At 41.4% G+C, this 12,036-nt stretch overlaps 1 long non-coding RNA gene across 1 annotated transcript in view; it reads right to left on the bottom strand.

The window, feature by feature from the left end:
• Positions 1 to 477: 477 nt before the first annotated feature.
• LOC138267753 (uncharacterized) overlaps positions 478 to 12,036 on the bottom strand; it is a 188,150-nt gene continuing 176,591 nt past the window's right edge. Inside the window, exon 3 of the long non-coding RNA XR_011199861.1 lies at positions 478 to 976. This is a non-coding gene — a long non-coding RNA (uncharacterized lncRNA). The remainder of the gene's footprint in view (positions 977 to 12,036) is intronic.

Here is a 12,036-nt window from a genome sequence, read left to right as displayed (position 1 = left end):
GAAAAACTCCCTTCCCAGGAGGATGCCGGCTCGTAATCGAGCCAGCGGAGTGGGAAGGTGCGACGGGTGCAGTGGCACCCGTCGCGTATTTCAGTGTCTGCAAGGCAGACACTGAAATACCTTGCGGGGCCCTCTTACGGGGGCCCCTGCCGTGCCCATGCCATTGGCATGGGCACGGCAGGGGCCCCCAGGGGCCCCGCGACCCCCCCTACCGCCATCCTGTTCATGGCGGCTTTCCCGCCATGAACAGGATGGCGGTAGGGGGGGTCAGAATCCTCATGGCTGCGGAGCGCGCTCCGCAGCCATGGAGGATTCAAACGAGCAGCGGAAAGTCAGCGGGAGACCGCTGACTTTCCGCTTCTGACCGCGGCTGAACCGCCGCGGTCAGAATGCTCGTTGGAGCACCGCCAGCCTGTTGGCGGTGCTCCCGTGGTCGGTGGCCCTGGCGGCCACCGGCCGCCAGGGTCAGAATGACCCCCTTAGTGCCACGCTATCCTGGCCGCAGCCATGACTCATATATTTAAAAAAAATATTGTATACTCGTCTATCGAGAGGAGATCTGTGTGATGGTTCCTTGTTAGGCAAGTACAAAAAATCTACTTATCTTCATAAGTATACATGTAATTTACATTTTAAAGAGCACATAGCAGCACCCACTATTTGTTCAAATACAAGGCGTCTGTGGATATTAACACCTTCCATACATCCACCAACATCAAAAGAGAGAAGATAAAACACACCCAACAGAATGAGATGCTCAATTGTGAAGCACATATTTGGATTAATGAAAGGGACACATCAGATGTTGCATAAAGGTTGAGGCGCATTTCAGGAGTCTCCAGGAGTAACTTGTGCTTTACTGCACAATATATAGCAACAGGGAGAGGGCTACCAGTTGACACAGGTGAAGAAGACTCCGATGGTGAAGTTGTACCAGTTTGTCGCCTCAATACAGGTCCTGATGCCGCTAGACCAGCTGAAAGAAAGGGCATGACGCAAAGATGTCAGGAATAGTTATTTTCAACCCATGTTAATTTTTAAAAACTATAATTATACATAAAAAAATGACACTGTGTTGGTGACTGAAAAAAGTTTATATTTTCTTTTGCAGGGAACAAGATAGCTTAAACATGAAAATAAGAAGATGTTTTTACAGTAATAACTCTATTATAAGGACACATTTAATGCTAAAAGATTACTCAAAAATACAAGTGCCACAAGCAGCTGCTGTTCACGTTCAGGTCCTGGCGTTCTTACCGTGCTCGCACACTGAAATTTTGGCAAAAAAACAGAATTACGCCACATGGAATTATGGCGTAACTGCAGGAATTCTGAATAACATGGAATTCATGGAACTGAGTGAAATTACGCAAGCGAAACAGGAATTTTGCTTCAGCCATTATAAATATCTTAACATCTATAAAAAAAAACGGGCAATTCATTATGTGCACATCTAGCTCCTCTAAATGGAGGGGATATGTGATTTGTACGAATACCATTTTCCTTGTCCAGAAAGGTGGTCTGGGTGTAGCAGGCTTGTAATATAATTGCCCGGCTGAAGTACTTCACTGCTACTGCCTGCTCAATCCTGCTTGCAATAGCCATCTTCTTTTACAGTTTGTCCGGCCTTGATGCTAAAAGCCCCAGCACCAAACAGAAGGCTTAAACAATCAAAGTGATATTGTCAACCCCGTAATGTGGGAGCTAGCTCTGGCTCTTTTGTCCATATTTTCCCTTCTCTGTGTTTTAAAAAAAGACACTTATCCCGAATAACAAAAGTAAGTGTGTGTGTGAGTGTGTGTGTGTGTATACTGTGTATATATATATATATATATATATATATATATATATATATATATATATATATATATATATATATATATATATTTGATCTGTACCCCAAATCTCTGCTCCACATAGGGCTGCACCTAGCCCTCTTGCACGCTAAATTTCTATGGCAAGTGATATTGTTCTATAATTTGAGTTATTGACCCTTTTCACTTTTTCCACTATCGTTGACCCTGCGTGTGCAGCATCAACTGACTGCTAGCTATCTGCGCGCCCATGTTAGCGTGTTCGTAATTCTTACACACAGGTAGTTAATGGATGCATTCGTTTCCAAGCCATGTTTTTCGCAGGAGGATGCGAACTGATTAAATACATTCTGCAGAGCCATAGGAGTTTTGAAAATCAATAGCCTACCGTCTGCAAAAAGCAGGGCTGGTACCCTTTGATCTGCTAACTCACCATTACCATCATATAGTATCTCAAGTAGTCCATTAATTCGTAGGGTAAACAGAGTCGGAGCTAGTATCCATCTTTGACATTTGCGCGCTCTGTTAGCGTAACTTTCCTTCCCCATCTTACACGGGCATAATTGTCATTGTATAATCTATTACAATGTGCAAAAAAATGAATCTGCATTCCCATGTCTTTAAACGCTATCCAAAGTTTCTCTTGAGGAACTAAATCAAACACTGCACAGAGGTACACAAATACTACACATGTGTAGTCCTTATGTAAGACCACAAATTTCCTAAGTATTAGAATAAAGCAGAACACCTGGTCAATAGTGCTTGTGTTTGATCTGAAACATTCCAGAAGTTGTAACAAAACCTGTTCCACCTCCATCTCGATTTAAGTCATCGTCAGTAACTGCCTGCCACATAGCTTCTGCAGAATTGTCAGTCAAGCTAATAGGCCGATAATTGGCTGGATCCCCCTTTTCTCCTTTCTTATAAATCAGCACTATTTCAGCACCCTTCCAGGTATCGGGTATTGCTGTCCCTTTCGTTATATCATTGGATATCTCATACAGAATGTAACCCCAGAGAACTGGTTTGAAGGAAAGAGACCTCCTGGTACTCTATCAAGGCCTTGGGATTTTCCTTTTTTCATGTTGTCTATTGCTGACATTTTCTCATCCAAAGTGAAGATAGTCAAGGTATCATCTTCCTCTGCACTATCACTAATCGAATAATCTTAGCTCCATCAAAACTCGCCATGTCATTCTGCTTTGAGTATAGCATATGGAAGTGTTATACCCATGTTTGTGGATGGAAATAAAAATCTTCCTCCTTTCCCATTTGTGGAGTGGCATTAGTTATCAGGTGCCAAAATGACTTACTGTATTTCAATGTGGCTGCTCTAACCAACTCACACCACAGCTTATCACCCCAGTTTTTTCTGGCCCTTAGGTGAGTATTTTTATACTGCGTCCTTCCCTCAACCCAAGGTGTCTGTTTCCACTTTTAATAGCAAATCATCAGCTTTTCTCTGGCCACCCTGCAATGTGAATCACACCACAAGGCACTGTTGGAGTTAGCCACCTTTCCCTTAACCTCTACTAAAAATACTTTTTAATATTTTCCTTTAGTCTATTAAAAATACACATAACAGTACGGTCATTCTGTGCTTGGTTGTTAAACTGAATTAGAACATGGATTACCAAAGTGTAGACTCAGGATAATGTATCCTAAATAGATTCTAGAGTAGGCCATTTTACCCACTTTGTACTGTTAGGGAAAAAAATTGGCACTTCTATCTGCTGGGGAGAGTGGCAGCGAGGGAGAATAGGAATATATACCAAATCTAGTGCTAAGGCGCTATGGTCACTATCATGTCATTCAATAACTCTCATATCTTCTAAATTGGGACAAAGAGATAAATCTAAAAGGATACAATCAATTCTGTTTCTACTAGGAGCGCTCTTAAAAGTGTGACTAGCACCTTTGTCAGATGGTACACAAGATCATCAGTCTATGGATGCCTCTCTCTTCATCTTCTTCCTCCATAATCAGTGGCATCACATCCAATGGTTCGAATGTTACATGTAAACCATCAGCCAGAACGAGGTGACTGTTGCTGTTGGACAGCTCTAAATAATCGTCCAAAATAAAGTTTAATCCTCCACTTGGTCAGTGGATATTGAAATCCAACACATTAATAGACTTGATATTAAGCCTACTTACATTACATATTATCCATATCAATATTACATATTTATCCATATTATCAACCCACCTGACGGCCGACCAACTGGTAAGGGGATAGCTTCTATACTATAATTCATGAAACCCACTCTATGAGCTGGGTGTAACGGCCAAGTTTTCTGCAAGACACAGATGTGGAAACAATATATAAAAAGTCCCCACTCCGTGTCGTTCACTTCTGACCTCAATCCCTCTATGAGAGTATTTTGAGTCTTGCGGGGACATCTATTACTCTGGCCAGGGGTCTCCAATGTTTTTTTGTAATAAGAGCTACATATGTTCAATGAAAATCATCTTGATCTACTAATATTGTTAGTATTGTAAAAGAGACCCCATGATGACATGACATCAGTAGCCACCATATGCAAGATTACAAACAGAGATCACTTCAGTGCATCAGGCACAGTTACCAGCAAAAATGTGAAAAAGGCTTTGTCAATGTGGAATGTGTTTAACATGGGTAAAACATACTAATCACATCTGAAATGTCCCTGGCACCAAAGTAATACGATTATCAATTAGGCCTCATGATTTATCACTCAAATATCAGCCTTAAATACATTTTATAAATTCAACCATTTTTGTCCAAACATCAGCTCATCAATTCTGAAATACACAGATTTTCATTTTAAATTCATGTTTTCAATTTTGGTTTACATATATTAATTCAGGCAAGCAAAAGCTTCTTATTTACTAGGCAGGGCTCCACTCAGGAGAGCAACTTATAGTTAGCTGGAGAAAGCTACCAGTAGCTCACGAGCTACTCACTATAAAAGCCTGCTCTGGATATTTGTAGCAATTGAGATTGTCTCCCTTCTCCCCTGAGCTCACCATTGTCTATTTGTACCCCTGATAACTCTGGTGAGGTAATAGTAGGAACAGTCTCCCCAGGGCAGGACCTCCGGTTTGGCAATGGTGATCCCTTTGTTTGTCAATCCAGCCTTCTTAACCCAACCGCAGCAGCCATTCCTCCTCTATTTCCTCCCAGCGCTGTAGTTTACTGCCGGATAACTTGATCTCGATCCTTATACCAGGTATACTTTCATTCTGAGGAGGATTGTACTTAATTTAATTCTTGGAACCCTTGGGATAGGTGCCCTTATCCAAATTCACTAGTCCCTTTGCAAGTTCCTCTTTAGATAATGTCAAGACTATATAATTGCATTCATCATCGATATGTCCTGAAGATTACTGGTAATCAGGGTATTCCTCCCCCAGGAGTGAAAATCCTGTGCACTCTCCCGGAGCCGTGCACTCTTCTGGAATGAGATGAGAGTCTGGCCCGTGTCATCTCAAAGGAGAGAAATTCAATCATCCAGCCTTGAGCTCTGCCAAGTTTCTAGATTCATGCGTGATAAGGGCCCCAGCCCAGGTTTCTGGGAATTGTAGTGTGTTTATTCCTTTATAAATCCCTGATACACATCCCAGAATTCAAAGAAGAATTCTTGACTAGAGCAGTTCATCACGCATGGACCTGGAAAATTTGCCAGCTATGAGCTTCTGCTTTTGTGTATCACTTTACTGGTGAATGTCATCATGAAATAGGCGAGGATGTACTGGGGTAGTTCTGCCGTACAGGCACGGATGGCGCTAGAGAAGTTTAGTTTCTATTGCAAATTTTTGTGACTAATCATGAAAGCAGATTCACAAATCTAACTAACAGTTCAACTTTTTGACAATTTTCTAATTTATATAGATTCACCGTGGACCCAAGCGGTCCTGCAGAAGTCTCTAATTGTTTTAGTGTTCCTGGAGTGCTCAAAATATAAAATTTACTTTTTACAGTTTTTCAAACATGTGAACTATTCTACGTGTGGAAATGTGACTTGAATGTGCTTTTGCCCAAGAATGTTTCTTTTTCTCCACTGAAAATATTTTCGTTATGGAGAACTCCCTACCCCCAAACATCCTCTAACGGAAAACAGGTGTATTCCACACCCAGACCTATCATGGAAATGGTCTACATACGACAAAAGCAAATTTGCTCTTGTTTCCACAGTAGGAAAGGGCCTGCAACTGGTATGCAAATATAAACTAAGTTATAGGTTTGCGGGTGTCTGCATACTTTCTTGTGTGCTTCCCATGGAGAAGCCCCTAAAATTCCACAGACAACCCTAAAATATGAAAAAGCAGAAATTCTGCCAAACTGGTGGAGAGCTGCGTTTCTAGGTAAACTGTCTTACCATAAAATAAATCCAACTGTGCCTCTAGGAATCAAGATTGGTAAAGTAACGATCGAAAAAAATATTTTATTACTTACAGGTACTCTTTTTATTGCACCAAATCAAGGCCTCCTCATCAGAGTCATTAAATTTTACACTGTACCCCCAAGATAGGTCCGTTCATGGCAATAAGTTTGTTAACTCCTCATCAGCACTGCTCATCTCAATCATGACATTTGAAGATAGAAAAATGCCTCTGAGGCACTGATTATGTTTTTCATAGCCTTGCATCCATCCACCCATCCATTTCTTTTCATTTTTTATTTTTACATGCATAAAATTACTTCTTTGCAGCTTACACCAGTAGTGCAGCTAAATTGAATTAAACTCTAACTTATAGTGTGACGCAAAATGTTAGGTGTCGACCAAATGGCTGCCCTACGTTTCTCCTGTGGGAAACCCAGTTAAATTGACCCATTAGGTGAATACTGATCTGATCTGGTGGAGCCAGACTGTAATTTCTTTGATACATGCCTCCTGCTGAGGTATGTGCTTGTGCAATGGCTTGTTTTACCCACCTACTCAGGGTCGCAGTTGTCACCTTCTTTCCTTTCTTTGCAACACTGTAATAAAGCATTAGATTAACAAAACTCTTTAGTTCTTTTCAAAGTACATCAATAATGCTCTTTAAGGTCTAAAGTTTCAAGTTAATTTCTGAATCATTTTAGATCATTGTAGGGACCACTAATGAGCAAAGAAACTCCTTTTGGAGTTTAGGGCTAAACTAAGGATTACATCTCATTACAATTTCTCCAACAGAAATTTTAGATAGTGATATTTGATCATTAAAGAACACAGTTCATCTAACCTTTAACTCATCGTTATGGCTATAAACAAGACACTTACACCTATAAGCACAACATACCTACAGTATCCAAACAGTTTCTCTGCAAACCCTTAAGCACTACTAATAAGTCCCAGCTAGAAGCTGGTTGGAGTTTGCACTGCTGGCCTTTTTTAACCTGAAGATTTTCATCTATTTCAAAACTAGTGGAATTACCAGAGAGGCATCCATGGGTGCTTCTATGAAACCTCTAAGAGCTGCTGATTGGGCTCACAGTGGAGAGGTGGACACCCTAACAAGAACACAAACAAAGGAGAGAAGGAGGTAATTGGGCTACGTCTGTCCTCTTTATAGTCTATGCAATATTACAAACTAGAGACCAGCACAAAGAAAAGTCACAGGATGGACAGAGAAAGAAGGATATTTTTCTTTGTTAGAAAACCCCTAACCCAAAAGGGTTATCCATTGGTGGCATGCTTCGTCACTGGGTTTCTTCCTGTTCAGCTGCGGAGCAGGGCGTGCTACGACCAACGAATTACGTGGGAGCACTGTTGTAGTTTCACCAATGTGGATCATAAGAGGGATAGGAGTGGTGGGGTCTCGGTGAGTTTAAAATACCTGCCTCCAAATGATTTTGATGATTTAATAAAGCTCTCAGAGGCAGTGTGATTAAAAAGTGGGCATCGGAAGTGGGGTGTGTTATGTACCCTACTTCCTGGTCTACATGTTTCGGAGCCTTTCCCCTAGGCTCCTCTTCAGGACCAGAGTTGACTCCCTAGTGTCACTCCTAGTTTGTGCTCCTGCGTCAATGGTGACCAATGTTCCAATGGGTGATACATTATACGTTTCGGTGGAAACATGCACAAGGAATCACTGAGGTGGCTGCCTACACCAGATCCTTGGATCCTCAACCAAAATGTGGCTGTTGCCATCCACAAGGATAACATTTGTAACAGCTGATTCTGCAAAGACTGTATCTGGTTATCCGGAAGGAACAACTGCCCTTTCTGAGTGTCTATAAATGATCAAAAGAATGTTTTGTTCAACGTTGGAAGAAGACTGGATTTCTGACCATTTATGATGAATCTCCACATTTATAAAGAAACAGTAAGATATAAGACAGTCATCCAGGTATGGAAATAATAGAATACATTGCAATTGTGGGTAGGAAAGACTGGACCTAATACTTTTGTAAAAACTCTTGGTAATAAAGTTAGACTGAAGGAGATTGTTTTGAAGTTAAAATGCTGCTACCCCATCACAAACCTTAGATATTGTCAGCTCTTTTTCTTTATCAAGATATGAAAATATGTGTCCTGTAAATCTCAGGTTGCCAGAAAGTCTTGTTTAAATAACATTGTTAATCACCATTTGTAAAGTCAATATCTTGATGGGTGTGTACTGGACAAAGTTGTTGAGGCACTTTAGGTCAAGTACTGGTCTGTACTTTTCTCCTCGCTTTGGGACTGAAGCTATTATCAAACACAGCCTACACCCTCACTGCCAATCTATATCCGAAAGAAATTGGGCCAGACATTCCATCTTGATCAGAACTTCTGTGGGGTTTTTATACTCCTGAAAACAGTATAATAATGCCTGGAAGTCTCTTAACATTGCCTGCACAACATTTGAGGCCAAAGTGTTAGTTCTCAACCAGAAAATGTGCCAAATAGAGTATTTTAAAAGCACTCGCCACCTTTTTGTCCACCTAAAAGAGATGATTCCTCTGATGCCAAGACGTTTGCTGATACCATACTTACTAAAAAAATATTAATATTTAAACCTGAAGGAAAATTGCTAAACTGTCTCAAAGGATATCTCTTTGTAAGAAATCTAGGAAATTATATCTTCTCCAAAGACATCAATTCTTTAAGCTCCCTGCTCTTCACTACTTCTTGAAAGGGTAGGGAATCTGACTGAGGGGAAGCGTACAGTGCAAAAAACCCTTCTAGTCTTGTTGGGGTTTTTCTTGGATAATCAACATATCTCCTATATGCACATATATATCAACATATATCAGCCAATATTGGATGTATTTTTATTTGGGGTCCTCATCCATATGTTCATCTGTACCTACCCTTTTATCTTTTGTCTTGCGTTTCCACCAATGTTATATTTGCTGTTTCCTTGATAAAAGACCATAAGCTTGTTAGATAAACCACTTCTTCCAGCTCTGAATCTGCTGCTAGAACTGGAAGATTTTTGTGTCAGCTCTTCTTAGGCTCCAAACTGTTGATGGATCGACAATCATTTCTGCTATTAATATGGAGGAGCTGCCGGTTACTGCCAAGGCCACAATTTGCAAGATGAGCTACAGCTTGTTGCCATATTTAAATATGGATGTAATCACAACGCAAAAATGCTCTTGCAAGCTTTGAGCACTTTAAATTGCACATCCACTCCCCAGCTGTTACCTTAGTCAACACGCAACTTCATTCGGAACAGCATGCAGAGATTGGGAAACTGTTATGGATGTAGCTCTTATACAGCGCAAATTTCCGATCCCCAGTACAGCACATGAACGGGGAGCAAGCTGGGTTCCTCTTCGCAAGGTACTTTATCTTTTGCTTAGGCACGTTCACTCAACCCTGTGAGATAATAAGTAAAAACATCTTATTTCCTTCCTTAAACTCCATAATGGACAGGTTTGGGTGCTGCAACAGGAACAAGCACCTTGTGCTAGTGGAATGAAGAGGGCTACATGGGATGTCCGAAATAGGATTAGGACTAACTCATTTCTGAAATGCATGTGGAAAGCCAAACGTGATGAATGGAGCAAGGAGCACTGATAAGGAAGTGATGTTGGTGCACAAAATAATCTGTGAATCAGGCATCTTAAGCACCAACATGTTCTAAAAGACTGTGGTTGTTTGGACCAAAAGTTCATCAATGGTCAAGTGAAGATTCACAACATGGTCGAAGGCTGTGTAAAGTTAATGATGCACTTTAAAACCGGCCAAGAATAAAACTGATCTTCGAAAAAATTTAAGAGTGCACTATACATGTGCGACTACCACTGAACCGCACCAGTAGCATAAAGAGGCTGCCAATGCAAAGGGATACTTTTGGAAATTATGATGAAAATAAAACCACCATTGGCAATGCAGTCGAGCTGGCTTTAAAGGAATGCTGTATGGTGATGTGAAGCATTTCTAGAAAATAGCTTGGGAATGGATATGTATTTGTATGGAAGCAAAAAACTGGTGAATAATTTTGGTGTAGGTTAAAGGTCAGGTCACAGTTGTACTGGCAAGTCAGACCTAAAAATCCATGTAGGTTAAAGACTGCCCTCCTCCCATCTGCTGCTGCCAGAGAAAAACTACATAAATTGTCTTGCTATCTATGGCTTATGTATGTGCCCCTTAAAGTTCATGCTTAGGCAGCTGGATAAATAAACAAAATGATCCCAGCTGTGTGGAGGGCAAGCACCCTTTTAATGGAAGCACACCACTTCTGCCCAATCAAAACATGTACTCCTGCCTCCCAATATGTGAGCGGAGATAAATCCACTCTCTAGTGATGCTCTCATAATTGTTTGGCGACACCTGCGCTGTCCAACCAGACTATAAAGAAAATCATTTGAAGCGTGCAGGGTCGACAGCTTTCTTTGTCGGTGAGATCTATGGACTTCCAGCTTATGCCCTGCCAGCAACGAACCATCTACTAGGATAATTTTGCCAAAAGTGCTAATGCCATTGCTGCGGAAAGCACTTTCAAAGCTAAATGCCAATTTGAGCCGCCATTTTGTTGCAGCCCACAGCGCTTTATTTTTTTTGCCTTTCAAAGTGGGTTTTGTTCCAGAGAAACAAAGATACAATGGCGATGATGCACAGTGTATTTTCTCTCTGCATAAGGAGGTCATTGTTGATTGACAGCCATTGGTCCGTGGAGTCTTGCTTCCGGTGACCCTGCACGTCAGTGGAAGAAGGCCCATCCTCAATATCTGTGCCAGGGCAGAACCAAAGAAAGTTCGGCGGTGCAGGAGGCGAGACCAGGCACGGCTCTGGGATTTTTTTGTTTGGGAGGGTCGTAACAAAGCGTGGGTGGGCCATGAAAATAAAGGAGTACTGGCCAAAAATGATCTATTTAATGATCTGATACTATAGGTATTGGCATCTGTCCGCTTTTGACATTTTTTAACACAATAATCAGCACCCAAAGAGCTACATATTTTGCTTTCTCTCATGTGCTTTAGGTTTGGGGAAGGGAAGCTCCTTGTCAGATCTTTAAGATGCAGAACATTGACTGCAGGATGCTTCTCCTGGTCATATGCAGCAGCAGAAATGTCCCTGTTGCCATACAGGGCCAGTTTAAAACTTTTCATGTTTTTAAAAAATGTTGCCAGCTTTTTACATTGCAAAGCATTGACGTTTAAAAATACGATGAAATAAACAGAGATTCTTAATTCAGTTTTCAGGATATCCCGTGCTGGTGATTTGTGCATCGTAGCAGCTACTAAATTCTGCTGACATCACACCTCTCGCCAGGCCTGAAAACGTCCAATGTCAATTGTGTTAATCATTACAATAAACGATAAGGGAGAGCTCATGGGGATGCACTAGGTGAAAACCTTTAGTTTTTCAGTTCTAAATGACCTTGGGAGGGCCAGGGTAATCCTTGGGCGGGCCTGGCCCACTTGGCCTGTAGAACGAAGCCTAGTATAGAGGATTTATAGAAGGTCTCTTGGTCCTGCACTCAAGTATTACAAGACACCTCAGCTATTTCTAATTTATTCTGTGACAAGCAAGGACAGAATGCCTTGATACACCTTTTCCTTCACCAAATTCCTACCATGGCCTCCTTCTAGAAACTGTTAAAGACCCATTTACTCTAGACTGTCTTGTAAATTTATTGCCAATCTGCTTGGTCCACCGTCCTGCTTACGAGGCGTGCCACTGCGGGTTCACCGTCTTCATTGGTGCAACCTTCTCATAGCGCTCTGAAGCCATGCTCTCTTGGCAAGCAGCGCTTTAAAGATTTTATTCATAAATAAGCTAGTAGCTTTTCATTCTTATTCCAGTACAACCGGGGTCTGGAC

The sequence above is a fragment of the Pleurodeles waltl genome, chromosome 12, assembly GCF_031143425.1.
Source record: "Pleurodeles waltl isolate 20211129_DDA chromosome 12, aPleWal1.hap1.20221129, whole genome shotgun sequence".
Classification (NCBI taxonomy): Eukaryota; Metazoa; Chordata; class Amphibia; order Caudata; family Salamandridae; genus Pleurodeles; species Pleurodeles waltl.
Note: the sequence above shows the minus strand (reverse complement) of the source record. Positions and strands in the feature narration are given on the sequence as shown.